Below are 22,950 nucleotides of genomic sequence, written 5' to 3'. Positions count from 1 at the left end.
CAAATAGATTCAAATATCATGTTTCGCATCAAGGGACATCGAGGGACATGCTCAACCTTCATATTTAACAAACATGTAACAATATAAGCTAAAATTTCGTTTTCGCGATAAGGGTCATCTCATTACTTTCTATTTACCAAATTTAAAACGAAATTTCTTTAAATATTACGTTACGCAATAAAGGACATCGAGGGACAAATTCAACATTAATATTTATCAAACTTTTAACCATATAGGCTAAAATCTCATTTTTGGGACAATGGTCATTCAAATAATTTCATTTTGCCGAATACAAAACCAAATAGGTTCACATATCATGTTTCGTATCAAGGGAGATCGAGGGACAAGTTCAACCTTTATCAAACTTCTAACCATATAAGCTAAAATCTCATTTTCGCGACAAAGTCATTCCAATACTTTCATTTTTCCGAATATAAAACAAAATAGGTTCACATGTCATGTTTCGCATCAAGGGACATCGAGGGACAAGTTCACTGTTTATCAAACTTCTAACCACATAGGCTAACATTTCATTTTCACGACAAGGGTCATTTCAATACTTTCATTTTACCGAATTTCAAACCAAATAGGTTCACATATCATGTTTCGCATCAAGGGACATCGAGGGACATGTTCAACCTTCATAGTTAACAAACATGTAACAATATAAGCTAAAATCTCATTTTCACGATAAGGGTCATCTCATTACTTTCTATTTACCAAATTTAAAACGAAATTTCTTTAAATATTACGTTACGCAATAAAGGACATCGAGGGACAAATTCAACATTAATATTTATCAAACTTTTAACCATATAGGCTAAAATCTCATTTTTGGGACAATGGTCATTCAAATAATTTCATTTTGCCGAATACAAAACCAAATAGGTTCACATATCATGTTTCGTATCAAGGGAGATCGAGGGACAAGTTCAACCTTTATCAAACTTCTAACCATATAGGCTAAAATCTCATTTTCGCGACAAAGTCATTCCAATACTTTCATTTTTCCGAATATAAAACAAAATAGGTTCACATGTCATGTTTCGCATCAAGGGACATCGAGGGACAAGTTCACTGTTTATCAAACTTCTAACCACATAGGCTAACATTTCATTTTCACGACAAGGATCATTTCAATACTTTCATTTTACCGAATTTCAAACCAAATAGGTTCACATATCATCTTTCGCATCAAGGGACATCGAGGGACATGTTCAACCTTCATATTTAACAAACATGTAACAATATAAGCTAAAATCTCGTTTTCGCGATAAGGGTCATCTCTTTACTTTCTATTTACCAAATTTAAAACGAAATTTCTTTAAATATTACGTTACGCAATAAAGGACATCGAGGGACAAATTCAACATTAATATTTATCAAACTTTTAACCATATAGGCTAAAATCTCATTTTTGGGACAATGGTCATTCAAATAATTTCATTTTGCCGAATACAAAACCAAATAGGTTCACATATCATGTTTCGTATCAAGGGAGATCGAGGGACAAGTTCAACCTTTATCAAACTTCTAACCATATAGGCTAAAATCTCATTTTCGCGACAAAGTCATTCCAATACTTTCATTTTTCCGAATATAAAACAAAATAGGTTCACATGTCATGTTTCGCATCAAGGGACATCGAGGGACAAGTTCACTGTTTATCAAACTTCTAACCACATAGGCTAACATTTCATTTTCACGACAAGGGTCATTTCAATACTTTCATTTTACCGAATTTCAAACCAAATAGGTTCACATATCATGTTTCGCATCAAGGGACATCGAGGGACATGTTCAACCTTCATATTTAACAAACATGTAACAATATAAGCTAAAATCTCGTTTTCACGATAAGGGTCATCTCATTACTTTCTATTTACCAAATTTAAAACGAAATTTCTTTAAATATTACGTTACGCAATAAAGGACATCAAGGGACAAATTCAACATTAATATTTATCAAACTTTTAACCATACAGGCTAAAATCTCATTTCTGGGACAATGGTCATTCAAATAATTTCATTTTGCCGAATACAAAACCAAATAAGTTCACATATCATGTTTCGTATCAAGGGAGATCGAGGGACAAGTTCAACCTTTATCAAACTTCTAACCATATAGGCTAAAATCTCATTTTCGCGACAAAGTCATTCCAATACTTTCATTTTTCCGAATATAAAACAAAATAGGTTCACATGTCATGTTTCGCATCAAGGGACATCGAGGGACAAGTTCACTGTTTATCAAACTTCTAACCACATAGGCTAACATTTCATTTTCACGACAAGGGTCATTTCAATACTTTCATTTTACCGAATTTCAAACCAAATAGGTTCACATATCATGTTTCGCATCAAGGGACATCGAGGGACATGTTCAACCTTCATATTTAACAAACATGTAACAATATAAGCTAAAATCTCGTTTTCGCGATAAGGGTCATCTCATTACTTTCTATTTACCAAATTTAAAACGAAATTTCTTTAAATATTACGTTACTCAATAAAGGACATCGAGGGACAAATTCAACATTAATATTTATCAAACTTTTAACCATATAGGCGAAAATATCATTTTTGGGACAATGGTCATTCAAATAATTTCATTTTGCCGAATACAAAACCAAATAGGTTCACATATCATGTTTCGTATCAAGGGAGATCGAGGGACAAGTTCAACCTTTATCAAACTTCTAACCATATAGGCTAAAATCTCATTTTCGCGACAAAGTCATTCCAATACTTTCATTTTTCCGAATATAAAACAAAATAGGTTCACATGTCATGTTTCGCATCAAGGGACATCGAGGGACAAGTTCACTGTTTATCAAACTTCTAACCACATAGGCTAACATTTCATTTTCACGACAAGGGTCATTTCAATACTTTCATTTTACCGAATTTCAAACCAAATAGGTTCACATATCATGTTTCGCATCAAGGGACATCGAGGGACATGTTCAACCTTCATATTTAACAAACATGTAACAATATAAGCTAAAATCTCGTTTTCCCGATAAGGGTCATCTCATTACTTTCTATTTACCAAATTTAAAACGAAATTTCTTTAAATATTACGTTACTCAATAAAGGACATCGAGGGACAAATTCAACATTAATATTTATCAAACTTTTAACCATACAGGCGAAAATATCATTTTTGGGACAATGGTCATTCAAATAATTTCATTTTGCCGAATACAAAACCAAATAGGTTCACATATCATGTTTCGTATCAAGGGAGATCGAGGGACAAGTTCAACCTTTATCAAACTTCTAACCATATAGGCTAAAATCTCATTTTCGCGACAAAGTCATTCCAATACTTTCATTTTTCCGAATATAAAACAAAATAGGTTCACATGTCATGTTTCGCATCAAGGGACATTGAGGGACAAGTTCACTGTTTATCAAACTTCTAACCACATAGGCTAACATTTCATTTTCACGACAAGGGTCATTTCAATACTTTCATTTTACCGAATTTCAAACCAAATAGGTTCACATATCATGTTTCGCATCAAGGGACATCGAGGGACATGTTCAACCTTCATATTTAACAAACATGTAACAATATAAGCTAAAATCTCGTTTTCACGATAAGGGTCATCTCATTACTTTCTATTTACCAAATTTAAAACGAAATTTCTTTAAATATTACGTTACGCAATAAAGGACATCGAGGGACAAATTCAACATTAATATTTATCAAACTTTTAACCATATAGGCTAAAATATCATTTTTGGGACAATGGTCATTCAAATAATTTCATTTTGCCGAATACAAAACCAAATAGGTTCACATATCATGTTTCGTATCAAGGGAGATCGAGGGACAAGTTCAACCTTTATCAAACTTCTAACCATATAGGCTAAAATCTCATTTTCGCGACAAAGTCATTCCAATACTTTCATTTTTCCGAATATAAAACAAAATAGGTTCACATGTCATGTTTCGCATCAAGGGACATCGAGGGACAAGTTCACTGTTTATCAAACTTCTAACCACATAGGCTAACATTTCATTTTCACGACAAGGGTCATTTCAATACTTTCATTTTACCGAATTTCAAACCAAATAGGTTCACATATCATGTTTCGCATCAAGGGACATCGAGGGACATGTTCAACCTTCATATTTAACAAACATGTAACAATATAAGCTAAAATCTCGTTTTCGCGATAAGGGTCATCTCATTACTTTCTATTTACCAAATTTAAAACGAAATTTCTTTAAATATTACGTTACGCAATAAAGGACATCGAGGGACAAATTCAACATTAATATTTATCAAACTTTTAACCATATAGGCTAAAATATCATTTTTGGGACAATGGTCGTTCAAATAATTTCATTTTGCCGAATACAAAACCAAATAGGTTCACATATCATGTTTCGTATCAAGGGAGATCGAGGGACAAGTTCAACCTTTATCAAACTTCTAACCATATAGGCTAAAATCTCATTTTCGCGACAAAGTCATTCCAATACTTTCATTTTTCCGAATATAAAACAAAATAGGTTCACATGTCATGTTTCGCATCAAGGGACATCGAGGGACAAGTTCACTGTTTATCAAACTTCTAACCACATAGGCTAACATTTCATTTTCACGACAAGGGTCATTTCAATACTTTCATTTTACCGAATTTCAAACCAAATAGGTTCACATATCATGTTTCGCATCAAGGGACATCGAGGGACATGTTCAACCTTCATATTTAACAAACATGTAACAATATAAGCTAAAATCTCGTTTTCACGATAAGGGTCATCTCATTACTTTCTATTTACCAAATTTAAAACGAAATTTCTTTAAATATTACGTTACTCAATAAAGGACATCGAGGGACAAATTCAACATTAATATTTATCAAACTTTTAACCATATAGGCGAAAATATCATTTTTGGGACAATGGTCATTCAAATAATTTCATTTTGCCGAATACAAAACCAAATAGGTTCACATATCATGTTTCGTATCAAGGGAGATCGAGGGACAAGTTCAACCTTTATCAAACTTCTAACCATATAGGCTAAAATCTCATTTTCGCGACAAAGTCATTCCAATACTTTCATTTTTCCAAATATAAAACAAAATAGGTTCACATGTCATGTTTCGCATCAAGGGACATTGAGGGACAAGTTCACTGTTTATCAAACTTCTAACCACATAGGCTAACATTTCATTTTCACGACAAGGGTCATTTCAATACTTTCATTTTACCGAATTTCAAACCAAATAGGTTCACATATCATGTTTCGCATCAAGGGACATCGAGGGACATGTTCAACCTTCATATTTAACAAACATGTAACAATATAAGCTAAAATCTCGTTTTCGCGATAAGGGTCATCTCATTACTTTCTATTTACCAAATTTAAAACGAAATTTCTTTAAATATTACGTTACGCAATAAAGGACATCGAGGGACAAATTCAACATTAATATTTATCAAACTTTTAACCATATAGGCTAAAATATCATTTTTGGGACAATGGTCATTCAAATAATTTCATTTTGCCGAATACAAAACCAAATAGGTTCACATATCATGTTTCGTATCAAGGGAGATCGAGGGACAAGTTCAACCTTTATCAAACTTCTAACCATATAGGCTAAAATCTCATTTTCGCGACAAAGTCATTCCAATACTTTCATTTTTCCGAATATAAAACAAAATAGGTTCACATGTCATGTTTCGCATCAAGGGACATTGAGGGACAAGTTCACTGTTTATCAAACTTCTAACCACATAGGCTAACATTTCATTTTCACGACAAGGGTCATTTCAATACTTTCATTTTACCGAATTTCAAACCAAATAGGTTCACATATCATGTTTCGCATCAAGGGACATCGAGGGACATGTTCAACCTTCATATTTAACAAACATGTAACAATATAAGCTAAAATCTCGTTTTCACGATAAGATCTCATTACTTTCTATTTACCAAATTTAAAACGAAATTTCTTTAAATATTACGTTACGCAATAAAGGACATCGAGGGACAAATTCAACATTAATATTTATCAAACTTTTAACCATATAGGCTAAAATATCATTTTTGGGACAATGGTCATTCAAATAATTTCATTTTGCCGAATACAAAACCAAATAGGTTCACATATCATGTTTCGTATCACGGGAGATCGAGGGACAAGTTCAACCTTTATCAAACTTCTAACCATATAGGCTAAAATCTCATTTTCGCGACAAAGTCATTCCAATACTTTCATTTTTCCGAATATAAAACAAAATAGGTTCACATGTCATGTTTCGCATCAAGGGACATCGAGGGACAAGTTCACTGTTTATCAAACTTCTAACCACATAGGCTAACATTTCATTTTCACGACAAGGGTCATTTCAATACTTTCATTTTACCGAATTTCAAACCAAATAGGTTCACATATCATGTTTCGCATCAAGGGACATCGAGGGACATGTTCAACCTTCATATTTAACAAACATGTAACAATATAAGCTAAAATCTCGTTTTCGCGATAAGGGTCATCTCATTACTTTCTATTTACCAAATTTAAAACGAAATTTCTTTAAATATTACGTTACGCAATAAAGGACATCGAGGGACAAATTCAACATTAATATTTATCAAACTTTTAACCATATAGGCTAAAATATCATTTTTGGGACAATGGTCATTCAAATAATTTCATTTTGCCGAATACAAAACCAAATAGGTTCACATATCATGTTTCGTATCAAGGGAGATCGAGGGACAAGTTCAACCTTTATCAAACTTCTAACCATATAGGCTAAAATCTCATTTTCGCGACAAAGTCATTCCAATACTTTCATTTTTCCGAATATAAAACAAAATAGGTTCACATGTCATGTTTCGCATCAAGGGACATTGAGGGACAAGTTCACTGTTTATCAAACTTCTAACCACATAGGCTAACATTTCATTTTCACGACAAGGGTCATTTCAATACTTTCATTTTACCGAATTTCAAACCAAATAGGTTCACATATCATGTTTCGCATCAAGGGACATCGAGGGACATGTTCAACCTTCATATTTAACAAACATGTAACAATATAAGCTAAAATCTCGTTTTCACGATAAGATCTCATTACTTTCTATTTACCAAATTTAAAACGAAATTTCTTTAAATATTACGTTACGCAATAAAGGACATCGAGGGACAAATTCAACATTAATATTTATCAAACTTTTAACCATATAGGCTAAAATATCATTTTTGGGACAATGGTCATTCAAATAATTTCATTTTGCCGAATACAAAACCAAATAGGTTCACATATCATGTTTCGTATCAAGGGAGATCGAGGGACAAGTTCAACCTTTATCAAACTTCTAACCATATAGGCTAAAATCTCATTTTCGCGACAAAGTCATTCCAATACTTTCATTTTTCCGAATATAAAACAAAATAGGTTCACATGTCATGTTTCGCATCAAGGGACATCGAGGGACAAGTTCACTGTTTATCAAACTTCTAACCACATAGGCTAACATTTCATTTTCACGACAAGGGTCATTTCAATACTTTCATTTTACCGAATTTCAAACCAAATAGGTTCACATATCATGTTTCGCATCAAGGGACATCGAGGGACATGTTCAACCTTCATATTTAACAAACATGTAACAATATAAGCTAAAATCTCATTTTCGCGATAAGGGTCATCTCATTACTTTCTATTTACCAAATTTAAAACGAAATTTCTTTAAATATTACGTTACGCAATAAAGGACATCGAGGGACAAATTCAACATTAATATTTATCAAACTTTTAACCATATAGGCTAAAATATCATTTTTGGGACAATGGTCATTCAAATAATTTCATTTTGCCGAATACAAAACCAAATAGGTTCACATATCATGTTTCGTATCAAGGGAGATCGAGGGACAAGTTCAACCTTTATCAAACTTCTAACCATATAGGCTAAAATCTCATTTTCGCGACAAAGTCATTCCAATACTTTCATTTTTCCGAATATAAAACAAAATAGGTTCACATGTCATGTTTCGCATCAAGGGACATCGAGGGACAAGTTCACTGTTTATCAAACTTCTAACCACATAGGCTAACATTTCATTTTCACGACAAGGGTCATTTCAATACTTTCATTTTACCGAATTTCAAACCAAATAGGTTCACATATCATGTTTCGCATCAAGGGACATCGAGGGACATGTTCAACCTTCATATTTAACAAACATGTAACAATATAAGCTAAAATCTCGTTTTCGCGATAAGGGTCATCTCATTACTTTCTATTTACCAAATTTAAAACGAAATTTCTTTAAATATTACGTTACTCAATAAAGGACATCGAGGGACAAATTCAACATTAATATTTATCAAACTTTTAACCATACAGGCTAAAATCTCATTTCTGGGACAATGGTCATTCAAATAATTTCATTTTGCCGAATACAAAACCAAATAGGTTCACATATCATGTTTCGTATCAAGGGAGATCGAGGGACAAGTTCAACCTTTATCAAACTTCTAACCATATAGGCTAAAATCTCATTTTTGCGACAAAGTCATTCCAATACTTTCATTTTTCCGAATATAAAACAAAATAGGTTCACATGTCATGTTTCGCATCAAGGGACATCGAGGGACAAGTTCACTGTTTATCAAACTTCTAACCACATAGGCTAACATTTCATTTTCACGACAAGGGTCATTTCAATACTTTCATTTTACCGAATTTCAAACCAAATAGGTTCACATATCATGTTTCGCATCAAGGGACATCGAGGGACATGTTCAACCTTCATATTTAACAAACATGTAACAATATAAGCTAAAATCTCGTTTTCGCGATAAGGGTCATCTCATTACTTTCTATTTACCAAATTTAAAACGAAATTTCTTTAAATATTACGTTACTCAATAAAGGACATCGAGGGACAAATTCAACATTAATATTTATCAAACTTTTAACCATATAGGCGAAAATATCATTTTTGGGACAATGGTCATTCAAATAATTTCATTTTGCCGAATACAAAACCAAATAGGTTCACATATCATGTTTCGTATCAAGGGAGATCGAGGGACAAGTTCAACCTTTATCAAACTTCTAACCATATAGGCTAAAATCTCATTTTCGCGACAAAGTCATTCCAATACTTTCATTTTTCCGAATATAAAACAAAATAGGTTCACATGTCATGTTTCGCATCAAGGGACATCGAGGGACAAGTTCACTGTTTATCAAACTTCTAACCACATAGGCTAACATTTCATTTTCACGACAAGGGTCATTTCAATACTTTCATTTTACCGAATTTCAAACCAAATAGGTTCACATATCATGTTTCGCATCAAGGGACATCGAGGGACATGTTCAACCTTCATATTTAACAAACATGTAACAATATAAGCTAAAATCTCGTTTTCGCGATAAGGGTCATCTCATTACTTTCTATTTACCAAATTTAAAACGAAATTTCTTTAAATATTACGTTACGCAATAAAGGACATCGAGGGACAAATTCAACATTAATATTTATCAAACTTTTAACCATATAGGCTAAAATATCATTTTTGGGACAATGGTCATTCAAATAATTTCATTTTGCCGAATACAAAACCAAATAGGTTCACATATCATGTTTCGTATCAAGGGAGATTGAGGGACAAGTTCAACCTTTATCAAACTTCTAACCATATAGGCTAAAATCTCATTTTCGCGACAAAGTCATTCCAATACTTTCATTTTTCCGAATATAAAACAAAATAGGTTCACATGTCATGTTTCGCATCAAGGGACATCGAGGGACAAGTTCACTGTTTATCAAACTTCTAACCACATAGGCTAACATTTCATTTTCACGACAAGGGTCATTTCAATACTTTCATTTTACCGAATTTCAAACCAAATAGGTTCACATATCATGTTTCGCATCAAGGGACATCGAGGGACATGTTCAACCTTCATATTTAACAAACATGTAACAATATAAGCTAAAATCTCGTTTTCGCGATAAGGGTCATCTCATTACTTTCTATTTACCAAATTTAAAACGAAATTTCTTTAAATATTACGTTACTCAATAAAGGACATCGAGGGACAAATTCAACATTAATATTTATCAAACTTTTAACCATATAGGCTAAAATATCATTTTTGGGACAATGGTCATTCAAATAATTTCATTTTGCCAAATACAAAACCAAATAGGTTCACATATCATCTTTCGTATCAAGGGAGATCGAGGGACAAGTTCAACCTTTATCAAACTTCTAACCATATAGGCTAAAATCTCATTTTCGCGACAAAGTCATTCCAATACTTTCATTTTTCCGAATATAAAACAAAATAGGTTCACATGTCATGTTTCGCATCAAGGGACATCGAGGGACAAGTTCACTGTTTATCAAACTTCTAACCACATAGGCTAACATTTCATTTTCACGACAAGGGTCATTTCAATACTTTCATTTTACCGAATTTCAAACCAAATAGGTTCACATATCATGTTTCGCATCAAGGGACATCGAGGGACATGTTCAACCTTCATATTTAACAAACATGTAACAATATAAGCTAAAATCTCGTTTTCGCGATAAGGGTCATCTCATTACTTTCTATTTACCAAATTTAAAACGAAATTTCTTTAAATATTACGTTACGCAATAAAGGACATCGAGGGACAAATTCAACATTAATATTTATCAAACTTTTAACCATATAGGCTAAAATATCATTTTTGGGACAATGGTCATTCAAATAATTTCATTTTGCCGAATACAAAACCAAATAGGTTCACATATCATGTTTCGTATCAAGGGAGATTGAGGGACAAGTTCAACCTTTATCAAACTTCTAACCGTATAGGCTAAAATCTCATTTTCGCGACAAAGTCATTCCAATACTTTCATTTTTCCGAATATAAAACAAAATAGGTTCACATGTCATGTTTCGCATCAAGGGACATCGAGGGACAAGTTCACTGTTTATCAAACTTCTAACCACATAGGCTAACATTTCATTTTCACGACAAGGGTCATTTCAATACTTTCATTTTACCGAATTTCAAACCAAATAGGTTCACATATCATGTTTCGCATCAAGGGACATCGAGGGACATGTTCAACCTTCATATTTAACAAACATGTAACAATATAAGCTAAAATCTCGTTTTCGCGATAATGGTCATCTCATTACTTTCTATTTACCAAATTTAAAACGAAATTTCTTTAAATATTACGTTACGCAATAAAGGACATCGAGGGACAAATTCAACATTAATATTTATCAAACTTTTAACCATATAGGCTAAAATATCATTTTTGGGACAATGGTCATTCAAATAATTTCATTTTGCCGAATACAAAACCAAATAGGTTCACATATCATGTTTCGTATCAAGGGAGATCGAGGGACAAGTTCAACCTTTATCAAACTTCTAACCATATAGGCTAAAATCTCATTTTCGCGACAAAGTCATTCCAATACTTTCATTTTTCCGAATATAAAACAAAATAGGTTCACATGTCATGTTTCGCATCAAGGGACATCGAGGGACAAGTTCACTGTTTATCAAACTTCTAACCACATAGGCTAACATTTCATTTTCACGACAAGGGTCATTTCAATACTTTCATTTTACCGAATTTCAAACCAAATAGGTTCACATATCATGTTTCGCATCAAGGGACATCGAGGGACATGTTCAACCTTCATATTTAACAAACATGTAACAATATAAGCTAAAATCTCGTTTTCGCGATAAGGGTCATCTCATTACTTTCTATTTACCAAATTTAAAACGAAATTTCTTTAAATATTACGTTACGCAATAAAGGACATCGAGGGACAAATTCAACATTAATATTTATCAAACTTTTAACCATATAGGCTAAAATATCATTTTTGGGACAATGGTCATTCAAATAATTTCATTTTGCCGAATACAAAACCAAATAGGTTCACATATCATGTTTCGTATCAAGGGAGATCGAGGGACAAGTTCAACCTTTATCAAACTTCTAACCATATAGGCTAAAATCTCATTTTCGCGACAAAGTCATTCCAATACTTTCATTTTTCCGAATATAAAACAAAATAGGTTCGCATGTCATGTTTCGCATCAAGGGACATCGAGGGACAAGTTCACTGTTTATCAAACTTCTAACCACATAGGCTAACATTTCATTTTCACGACAAGGGTCATTTCAATACTTTCATTTTACCGAATTTCAAACCAAATAGGTTCACATATCATGTTTCGCATCAAGGGACATCGAGGGACATGTTCAACCTTCATATTTAACAAACATGTAACAATATAAGCTAAAATCTCGTTTTCACGATAAGGGTCATCTCATTACTTTCTATTTGCCAAATTTAAAACGAAATTTCTTTAAATATTACGTTACGCAATAAAGGACATCGAGGGACAAATTCAACATTAATATTTATCAAACTTTTAACCATATAGGCTAAAATCTCATTTTTGGGACAATGGTCATTCAAATAATTTCATTTTGCCGAATACAAAACCAAATAGGTTCACATATCATGTTTCGTATCAAGGGAGATCGAGGGACAAGTTCAACCTTTATCAAACTTCTAACCATATAGGCTAAAATCTCATTTTCGCGACAAAGTCATTCCAATACTTTCATTTTTCCGAATATAAAACAAAATAGGTTCACATGTCATGTTTCGCATCAAGGGACATCGAGGGACAAGTTCACTGTTTATCAAACTTCTAACCACATAGGCTAACATTTCATTTTCACGACAAGGGTCATTTCAATACTTTCATTTTACCGAATTTCAAACCAAATAGGTTCACATATCATGTTTCGCATCAAGGGACATCGAGGGACATGTTCAACCTTCATATTTAACAAACATGTAACAATATAAGCTAAAATCTCGTTTTCGCGATAAGGGTCATCTCATTACTTTCTATTTACCAAATTTAAAACGAAATTTCTTTAAATATTACGTTACGCAATAAGGGACATCGAGGGACAAATTCAACATTAATATTTATCAAACTTTTAACCATATAGGCTAAAATATCATTTTTGGGACATTGGTCATTCAAATAATTTCATTTTGCCGAATACAAAACCAAATAGGTTCACATATCATGTTTCGTATCAAGGGAGATCGAGGGACAAGTTCAACCTTTATCAAACTTCTAACCATATAGGCTAAAATCTCATTTTCGCGACAAAGTCATTCCAATACTTTCATTTTTCCGAATATAAAACAAAATAGGTTCACATGTCATGTTTCGCATCAAGGGACATCGAGGGACAAGTTCACTGTTTATCAAACTTCTAACCACATAGGCTAACATTTCATTTTCACGACAAGGGTCATTTCAATACTTTCATTTTACCGAATTTCAAACCAAATAGGTTCACATATCATGTTTCGCATCAAGGGACATCGAGGGACATGTTCAACCTTCATATTTAACAAACATGTAACAATATAAGCTAAAATCTCGTTTTCGCGATAAGGGTCATCTCATTACTTTCTATTTACCAAATTTAAAACGAAATTTCTTTAAATATTACGTTACTCAATAAAGGACATCGAGGGACAAATTCAACATTAATATTTATCAAACTTTTAACCATATAGGCTAAAATATCATTTTTGGGACAATGGTCATTCAAATAATTTCATTTTGCCAAATACAAAACCAAATAGGTTCACATATCATCTTTCGTATCAAGGGAGATCGAGGGACAAGTTCAACCTTTATCAAACTTCTAACCATATAGGCTAAAATCTCATTTTCGCGACAAAGTCATTCCAATACTTTCATTTTTCCGAATATAAAACAAAATAGGTTCACATGTCATGTTTCGCATCAAGGGACATCGAGGGACAAGTTCACTGTTTATCAAACTTCTAACCACATAGGCTAACATTTCATTTTCACGACAAGGGTCATTTCAATACTTTCATTTTACCGAATTTCAAACCAAATAGGTTCACATATCATGTTTCGCATCAAGGGACATCGAGGGACATGTTCAACCTTCATATTTAACAAACATGTAACAATATAAGCTAAAATCTCGTTTTCGCGATAAGGGTCATCTCATTACTTTCTATTTACCAAATTTAAAACGAAATTTCTTTAAATATTACGTTACGCAATAAAGGACATCGAGGGACAAATTCAACATTAATATTTATCAAACTTTTAACCATATAGGCTAAAATATCATTTTTGGGACAATGGTCATTCAAATAATTTCATTTTGCCGAATACAAAACAAAATAGGTTCACATATCATGTTTCGTATCAAGGGAGATTGAGGGACAAGTTCAACATTTATCAAACTTCTAACCATATAGGCTAAAATCTCATTTTCGCGACAAAGTCATTCCAATACTTTCATTTTTCCGAATATAAAACAAAATAGGTTCACATGTCATGTTTCGCATCAAGGGACATCGAGGGACAAGTTCACTGTTTATCAAACTTCTAACCACATAGGCTAACATTTCATTTTCACGACAAGGGTCATTTCAATACTTTCATTTTACCGAATTTCAAACCAAATAGGTTCACATATCATGTTTCGCATCAAGGGACATCGAGGGACATGTTCAACCTTCATATTTAACAAACATGTAACAATATAAGCTAAAATCTCGTTTTCGCGATAATGGTCATCTCATTACTTTCTATTTACCAAATTTAAAAAGAAATTTCTTTAAATATTACGTTACGCAATAAAGGACATCGAGGGACAAATTCAACATTAATATTTATCAAACTTTTAACTATATAGGCTAAAATATCATTTTTGGGACAATGGTCATTCAAATAATTTCATTTTGCCGAATACAAAACCAAATAGGTTCACATATCATGTTTCGTATCAAGGGAGATCGAGGGACAAGTTCAACCTTTATCAAACTTCTAACCATATAGGCTAAAATCTCATTTTCGCGACAAAGTCATTCCAATACTTTCATTTTTCCGAATATAAAACAAAATAGGTTCACATGTCATGTTTCGCATCAAGGGACATCGAGGGACAAGTTCACTGTTTATCAAACTTCTAACCACATAGGCTAACATTTCATTTTCACGACAAGGGTCATTTCAATACTTTCATTTTACCGAATTTCAAACCAAATAGGTTCACATATCATGTTTCGCATCAAGGGACATCGAGGGACATGTTCAACCTTCATATTTAACAAACATGTAACAATATAAGCTAAAATCTCGTTTTCGCGATAAGGGTCATCTCATTACTTTCTATTTACCAAATTTAAAACGAAATTTCTTTAAATATTACGTTACGCAATAAAGGACATCGAGGGACAAATTCAACATTAATATTTATCAAACTTTTAACCATATAGGCTAAAATATCATTTTTGGGACAATGGTCATTCAAATAATTTCATTTTGCCGAATACAAAACCAAATAGGTTCACATATCATGTTTCGTATCAAGGGAGATCGAGGGACAAGTTCAACCTTTATCAAACTTCTAACCATATAGGCTAAAATCTCATTTTCGCGACAAAGTCATTCCAATACTTTCATTTTTCCGAATATAAAACAAAATAGGTTCGCATGTCATGTTTCGCATCAAGGGACATCGAGGGACAAGTTCACTGTTTATCAAACTTCTAACCACATAGGCTAACATTTCATTTTCACGACAAGGGTCATTTCAATACTTTCATTTTACCGAATTTCAAACCAAATAGGTTCACATATCATGTTTCGCATCAAGGGACATCGAGGGACATGTTCAACCTTCATATTTAACAAACATGTAACAATATAAGCTAAAATCTCGTTTTCGCGATAAGGGTCATCTCATTACTTTCTATTTACCAAATTTAAAACGAAATTTCTTTAAATATTACGTTACGCAATAAAGGACATCGAGGGACAAATTCAACATTAATATTTATCAAACTTTTAACCATATAGGCTAAAATCTCATTTTTGGGACAATGGTCATTCAAATAATTTCATTTTGCCGAATACAAAACCAAATAGGTTCACATATCATGTTTCGTATCAAGGGAGATCGAGGGACAAGTTCAACCTTTATCAAACTTCTAACCATATAGGCTAAAATCTCATTTTCGCGACAAAGTCATTCCAATACTTTCATTTTTCCGAATATAAAACAAAATAGGTTCACATGTCATGTTTCGCATCAAGGGACATCGAGGGACAAGTTCACTGTTTATCAAACTTCTAACCACATAGGCTAACATTTCATTTTCACGACAAGGGTCATTTCAATACTTTCATTTTACCGAATTTCAAACCAAATAGGTTCACATATCATGTTTCGCATCAAGGGACATCGAGGGACATGTTCAACCTTCATATTTAACAAACATGTAACAATATAAGCTAAAATCTCGTTTTCGCGATAAGGGTCATCTCATTACTTTCTATTTACCAAATTTAAAACGAAATTTCTTTAAATATTACGTTACGCAATAAGGGACATCGAGGGACAAATTCAACATTAATATTTATCAAACTTTTAACCATATAGGCTAAAATATCATTTTTGGGACATTGGTCATTCAAATAATTTCATTTTGCCGAATACAAAACCAAATAGGTTCACATATCATGTTTCGTATCAAGGGAGATCGAGGGACAAGTTCAACCTTTATCAAACTTCTAACCATATAGGCTAAAATCTCATTTTCGCGACAAAGTCATTCCAATACTTTCATTTTTCCGAATATAAAACAAAATAGGTTCACATGTCATGTTTCGCATCAAGGGACATCGAGGGACAAGTTCACTGTTTATCAAACTTCTAACCACATAGGCTAACATTTCATTTTCACGACAAGGGTCATTTCAATACTTTCATTTTACCGAATTTCAAACCAAATAGGTTCACATATCATGTTTCGCATCAAGGGACATCGAGGGACATGTTCAACCTTCATATTTAACAAACATGTAACAATATAAGCTAAAATCTCGTTTTCGCGATAAGGGTCATCTCATTACTTTCTATTTACCAAATTTAAAACGAAATTTCTTTAAATATTACGTTACTCAATAAAGGACATCGAGGGACAAATTCAACATTAATATTTATCAAACTTTTAACCATATAGGCTAAAATATCATTTTTGGGACAATGGTCATTCAAATAATTTCATTTTGCCAAATACAAAACCAAATAGGTTCACATATCATCTTTCGTATAAAGGGAGATCGAGGGACAAGTTCAACCTTTATCAAACTTCTAACCATATAGGCTAAAATCTCATTTTCGCGACAAAGTCATTCCAATACTTTCATTTTTCCGAATATAAAACAAAATAGGTTCACATGTCATGTTTCGCATCAAGGGACATCGAGGGACAAGTTCACTGTTTATCAAACTTCTAACCACATAGGCTAACATTTCATTTTCACGACAAGGGTCATTTCAATACTTTCATTTTACCGAATTTCAAACCAAATAGGTTCACATATCATGTTTCGCATCAAGGGACATCGAGGGACATGTTCAACCTTCATATTTAACAAACATGTAACAATATAAGCTAAAATCTCGTTTTCGCGATAAGGGTCATCTCATTACTTTCTATTTACCAAATTTAAAACGAAATTTCTTTAAATATTACGTTACGCAATAAAGGACATCGAGGGACAAATTCAACATTAATATTTATCAAACTTTTAACCATATAGGCTAAAATATCATTTTTGGGACAATGGTCATTCAAATAATTTCATTTTGCCGAATACAAAACCAAATAGGTTCACATATCATGTTTCGTATCAAGGGAGATTGAGGGACAAGTTCAACATTTATCAAACTTCTAACCATATAGGCTAAAATCTCATTTTCGCGACAAAGTCATTCCAATACTTTCATTTTTCCGAATATAAAACAAAATAGGTTCACATGTCATGTTTCGCATCAAGGGACATCGAGGGACAAGTTCACTGTTTATCAAACTTCTAACCACATAGGCTAACATTTCATTTTCACGACAAGGGTCATTTCAATACTTTCATTTTACCGAATTTCAAACCAAATAGGTTCACATATCATGTTTCGCATCAAGGGACATCGAGGGACATGTTCAACCTTCATATTTAACAAACATGTAACAATATAAGCTAAAATCTCGTTTTCGCGATAATGGTCATCTCATTACTTTCTATTTACCAAATTTAAAACGAAATTTCTTTAAATATTACGTTACGCAATAAAGGACATCGAGGGACAAATTCAACATTAATATTTATCAAACTTTTAACTATATAGGCTAAAATATCATTTTTGGGACAATGGTCATTCAAATAATTTCATTTTGCCGAATACAAAACCAAATAGGTTCACATATCATGTTTCGTATCAAGGGAGATCGAGGGACAAGTTCAACCTTTATCAAACTTCTAACCATATAGGCTAAAATCTCATTTTCGCGACAAAGTCATTCCAATACTTTCATTTTTCCGAATATAAAACAAAATAGGTTCACATGTCATGTTTCGCATCAAGGGACATCGAGGGACAAGTTCACTGTTTATCAAACTTCTAACCACATAGGCTAACATTTCATTTTCACGACAAGGGTCATTTCAATACTTTCATTTTACCGAATTTCAAACCAAATAGGTTCACATATCATGTTTCGCATCAAGGGACATCGAGGGACATGTTCAACCTTCATATTTAACAAACATGTAACAATATAAGCTAAAATCTCGTTTTCGCGATAAGGGTCATCTCATTACTTTCTATTTACCAAATTTAAAACGAAATTTCTTTAAATATTACGTTACGCAATAAAGGACATCGAGGGACAAATTCAACATTAATATTTATCAAACTTTTAACCATATAGGCTAAAATATCATTTTTGGGACAATGGTCATTCAAATAATTTCATTTTGCCGAATACAAAACCAAATAGGTTCACATATCATGTTTCGTATCAAGGGAGATCGAGGGACAAGTTCAACCTTTATCAAACTTCTAACCATATAGGCTAAAATCTCATTTTCGCGACAAAGTCATTCCAATACTTTCATTTTTCCGAATATAAAACAAAATAGGTTCACATGTCATGTTTCGCATCAAGGGACATCGAGGGACAAGTTCACTGTTTATCAAACTTCTAACCACATAGGCTAACATTTCATTTTCACGACAAGGGTCATTTCAATACTTTCATTTTACCGAATTTCAAACCAAATAGGTTCACATATCATGTTTCGCATCAAGGGACATCGAGGGACATGTTCAACCTTCATATTTAACAAACATGTAACAATATAAGCTAAAATCTCGTTTTCGCGATAAGGGTCATCTCATTACTTTCTATTTACCAAATTAAAAACGAAATTTCTTTAAATATTACGTTACGCAATAAAGGACATCGAGGGACAAATTCAACATTAATATTTATCAAACTTTTAACCATATAGGCTAAAATATCATTTTTGGGACAATGGTCATTCAAATAATTTCATTTTGCCGAATACAAAACCAAATAGGTTCACATATCATGTTTCGTATCAAGGGAGATCGAGGGACAAGTTCAACCTTTATCAAACTTCTAACCATATAGGCTAAAATCTCATTTTCGCGACAAAGTCATTCCAATACTTTCATTTTTCCGAATATAAAACAAAATAGGTTCACATGTCATGTTTCGCATCAAGGGACATCGAGGGACAAGTTCACTGTTTATCAAACTTCTAACCACATAGGCTAACATTTCATTTTCACGACAAGGGTCATTTCAATACTTTCATTTTACCGAATTTCAAACCAAATAGGTTCACATATCATGTTTCGCATCAAGGGACATCGAGGGACATGTTCAACCTTCATATTTAACAAACATGTAACAATATAAGCTAAAATCTCGTTTTCGCGATAAGGGTCATCTCATTACTTTCTATTTACCAAATTTAAAACGAAATTTCTTTAAATATTACGTTACTCAATAAAGGACATCGAGGGACAAATTCAACATTAATATTTATCAAACTTTTAACCATATAGGCTAAAATATCATTTTTGGGACAATGGTCATTCAAATAATTTCATTTTGCCAAATACAAAACCAAATAGGTTCACATATCATCTTTCGTATCAAGGGAGATCGAGGGACAAGTTCAACCTTTATCAAACTTCTAACCATATAGGCTAAAATCTCATTTTCGCGACAAAGTCATTCCAATACTTTCATTTTTCCGAATATAAAACAAAATAGGTTCACATGTCATGTTTCGCATCAAGGGACATCGAGGGACAAGTTCACTGTTTATCAAACTTCTAACCACATAGGCTAACATTTCATTTTCACGACAAGGGTCATTTCAATACTTTCATTTTACCGAATTTCAAACCAAATAGGTTCACATATCATGTTTCGCATCAAGGGACATCGAGGGACATGTTCAACCTTCATATTTAACAAACATGTAACAATATAAGCTAAAATCTCGTTTTCGCGATAAGGGTCATCTCATTACTTTCTATTTACCAAATTTAAAACGAAATTTCTTTAAATATTACGTTACGCAATAAAGGACATCGAGGGACAAATTCAACATTAATATTTATCAAACTTTTAACCATATAGGCTAAAATATCATTTTTGGGACAATGGTCATTCAAATAATTTCATTTTGCCGAATACAAAACCAAATAGGTTCACATATCATGTTTCGTATCAAGGGAGATTGAGGGACAAGTTCAACCTTTATCAAACTTCTAACCATATAGGCTAAAATCTCATTTTCGCGACAAAGTCATTCCAATACTTTCATTTTTCCGAATATAAAACAAAATAGGTTCACATGTCATGTTTCGCATCAAGGGACATCGAGGGACAAGTTCACTGTTTATCAAACTTCTAACCACATAGGCTAACATTTCATTTTCACGACAAGGGTCATTTCAATACTTTCATTTTACCGAATTTCAAACCAAATAGGTTCACATATCATGTTTCGCATCAAGGGACATCGAGGGACATGTTCAACCTTCATATTTAACAAACATGTAACAATATAAGCTAAAATCTCGTTTTCGCGATAATGGTCATCTCATTACTTTCTATTTACCAAATTTAAAACGAAATTTCTTTAAATATTACGTTACGCAATAAAGGACATCGAGGGACAAATTCAACATTAATATTTATCAAACTTTTAACCATATAGGCTAAAATATCATTTTTGGGACAATGGTCATTCAAATAATTTCATTTTGCCGAATACAAAACCAAATAGGTTCACATATCATGTTTCGTATCAAGGGAGATCGAGGGACAAGTTCAACCTTTATCAAACTTCTAACCATATAGGCTAAAATCTCATTTTCGCGACAAAGTCATTCCAATACTTTCATTTTTCCGAATATAAAACAAAATAGGTTCACATGTCATGTTTCGCATCAAGGGACATCGAGGGACAAGTTCACTGTTTATCAAACTTCTAACCACATAGGCTAACATTTCATTTTCACGACAAGGGTCATTTCAATACTTTCATTTTACCGAATTTCAAACCAAATAGGTTCACATATCATGTTTCGCATCAAGGGACATCGAGGGACATGTTCAACCTTCATATTTAACAAACATGTAACAATATAAGCTAAAATCTCGTTTTCGCGATAAGGGTCATCTCATTACTTTCTATTTACCAAATTTAAAACGAAATTTCTTTAAATATTACGTTACGCAATAAAGGACATCGAGGGACAAATTCAACATTAATATTTATCAAACTTTTAACCATATAGGCTAAAATATCATTTTTGGGACAATGGTCATTCAAATAATTTCATTTTGCCGAATACAAAACCAAATAGGTTCACATATCATGTTTCGTATCAAGGGAGATCGAGGGACAAGTTCAACCTTTATCAAACTTCTAACCATATAGGCTAAAATCTCATTTTCGCGACAAAGTCATTCCAATACTTTCATTTTTCCGAATATAAAACAAAATAGGTTCGCATGTCATGTTTCGCATCAAGGGACATCGAGGGACAAGTTCACTGTTTATCAAACTTCTAACCACATAGGCTAACATTTCATTTTCACGACAAGGGTCATTTCAATACTTTCATTTTACCGAATTTCAAACCAAATAGGTTCACATATCATGTTTCGCATCAAGGGACATCGAGGGACATGTTCAACCTTCATATTTAACAAACATGTAACAATATAAGCTAAAATCTCGTTTTCACGATAAGGGTCATCTCATTACTTTCTATTTGCCAAATTTAAAACGAAATTTCTTTAAATATTACGTTACGCAATAAAGGACATCGAGGGACAAATTCAACATTAATATTTATCAAACTTTTAACCATATAGGCTAAAATCTCATTTTTGGGACAATGGTCATTCAAATAATTTCATTTTGCCGAATACAAAACCAAATAGGTTCACATATCATGTTTCGTATCAAGGGAGATCGAGGGACAAGTTCAACCTTTATCAAACTTCTAACCATATAGGCTAAAATCTCATTTTCGCGACAAAGTCATTCCAATACTTTCATTTTTCCGAATATAAAACAAAATAGGTTCACATGTCATGTTTCGCATCAAGGGACATCGAGGGACAAGTTCACTGTTTATCAAACTTCTAACCACATAGGCTAACATTTCATTTTCACGACAAGGGTCATTTCAATACTTTCATTTTACCGAATTTCAAACCAAATAGGTTCACATATCATGTTTCGCATCAAGGGACATCGAGGGACATGTTCAACCTTCATATTTAACAAACATGTAACAATATAAGCTAAAATCTCGTTTTCGCGATAAGGGTCATCTCATTACTTTCTATTTACCAAATTAAAAACGAAATTTCTTTAAATATTACGTTACGCAATAAAGGACATCGAGGGACAAATTCAACATTAATATTTATCAAA

Source organism: Medicago sativa, chromosome 2, assembly GCF_051527215.1.
Source record: "Medicago sativa cultivar Bolivia chromosome 2, Bolivia_mono, whole genome shotgun sequence".
Taxonomy (NCBI): Eukaryota; Viridiplantae; Streptophyta; class Magnoliopsida; order Fabales; family Fabaceae; genus Medicago; species Medicago sativa.
This window is presented reverse-complemented; position numbering follows the sequence as displayed.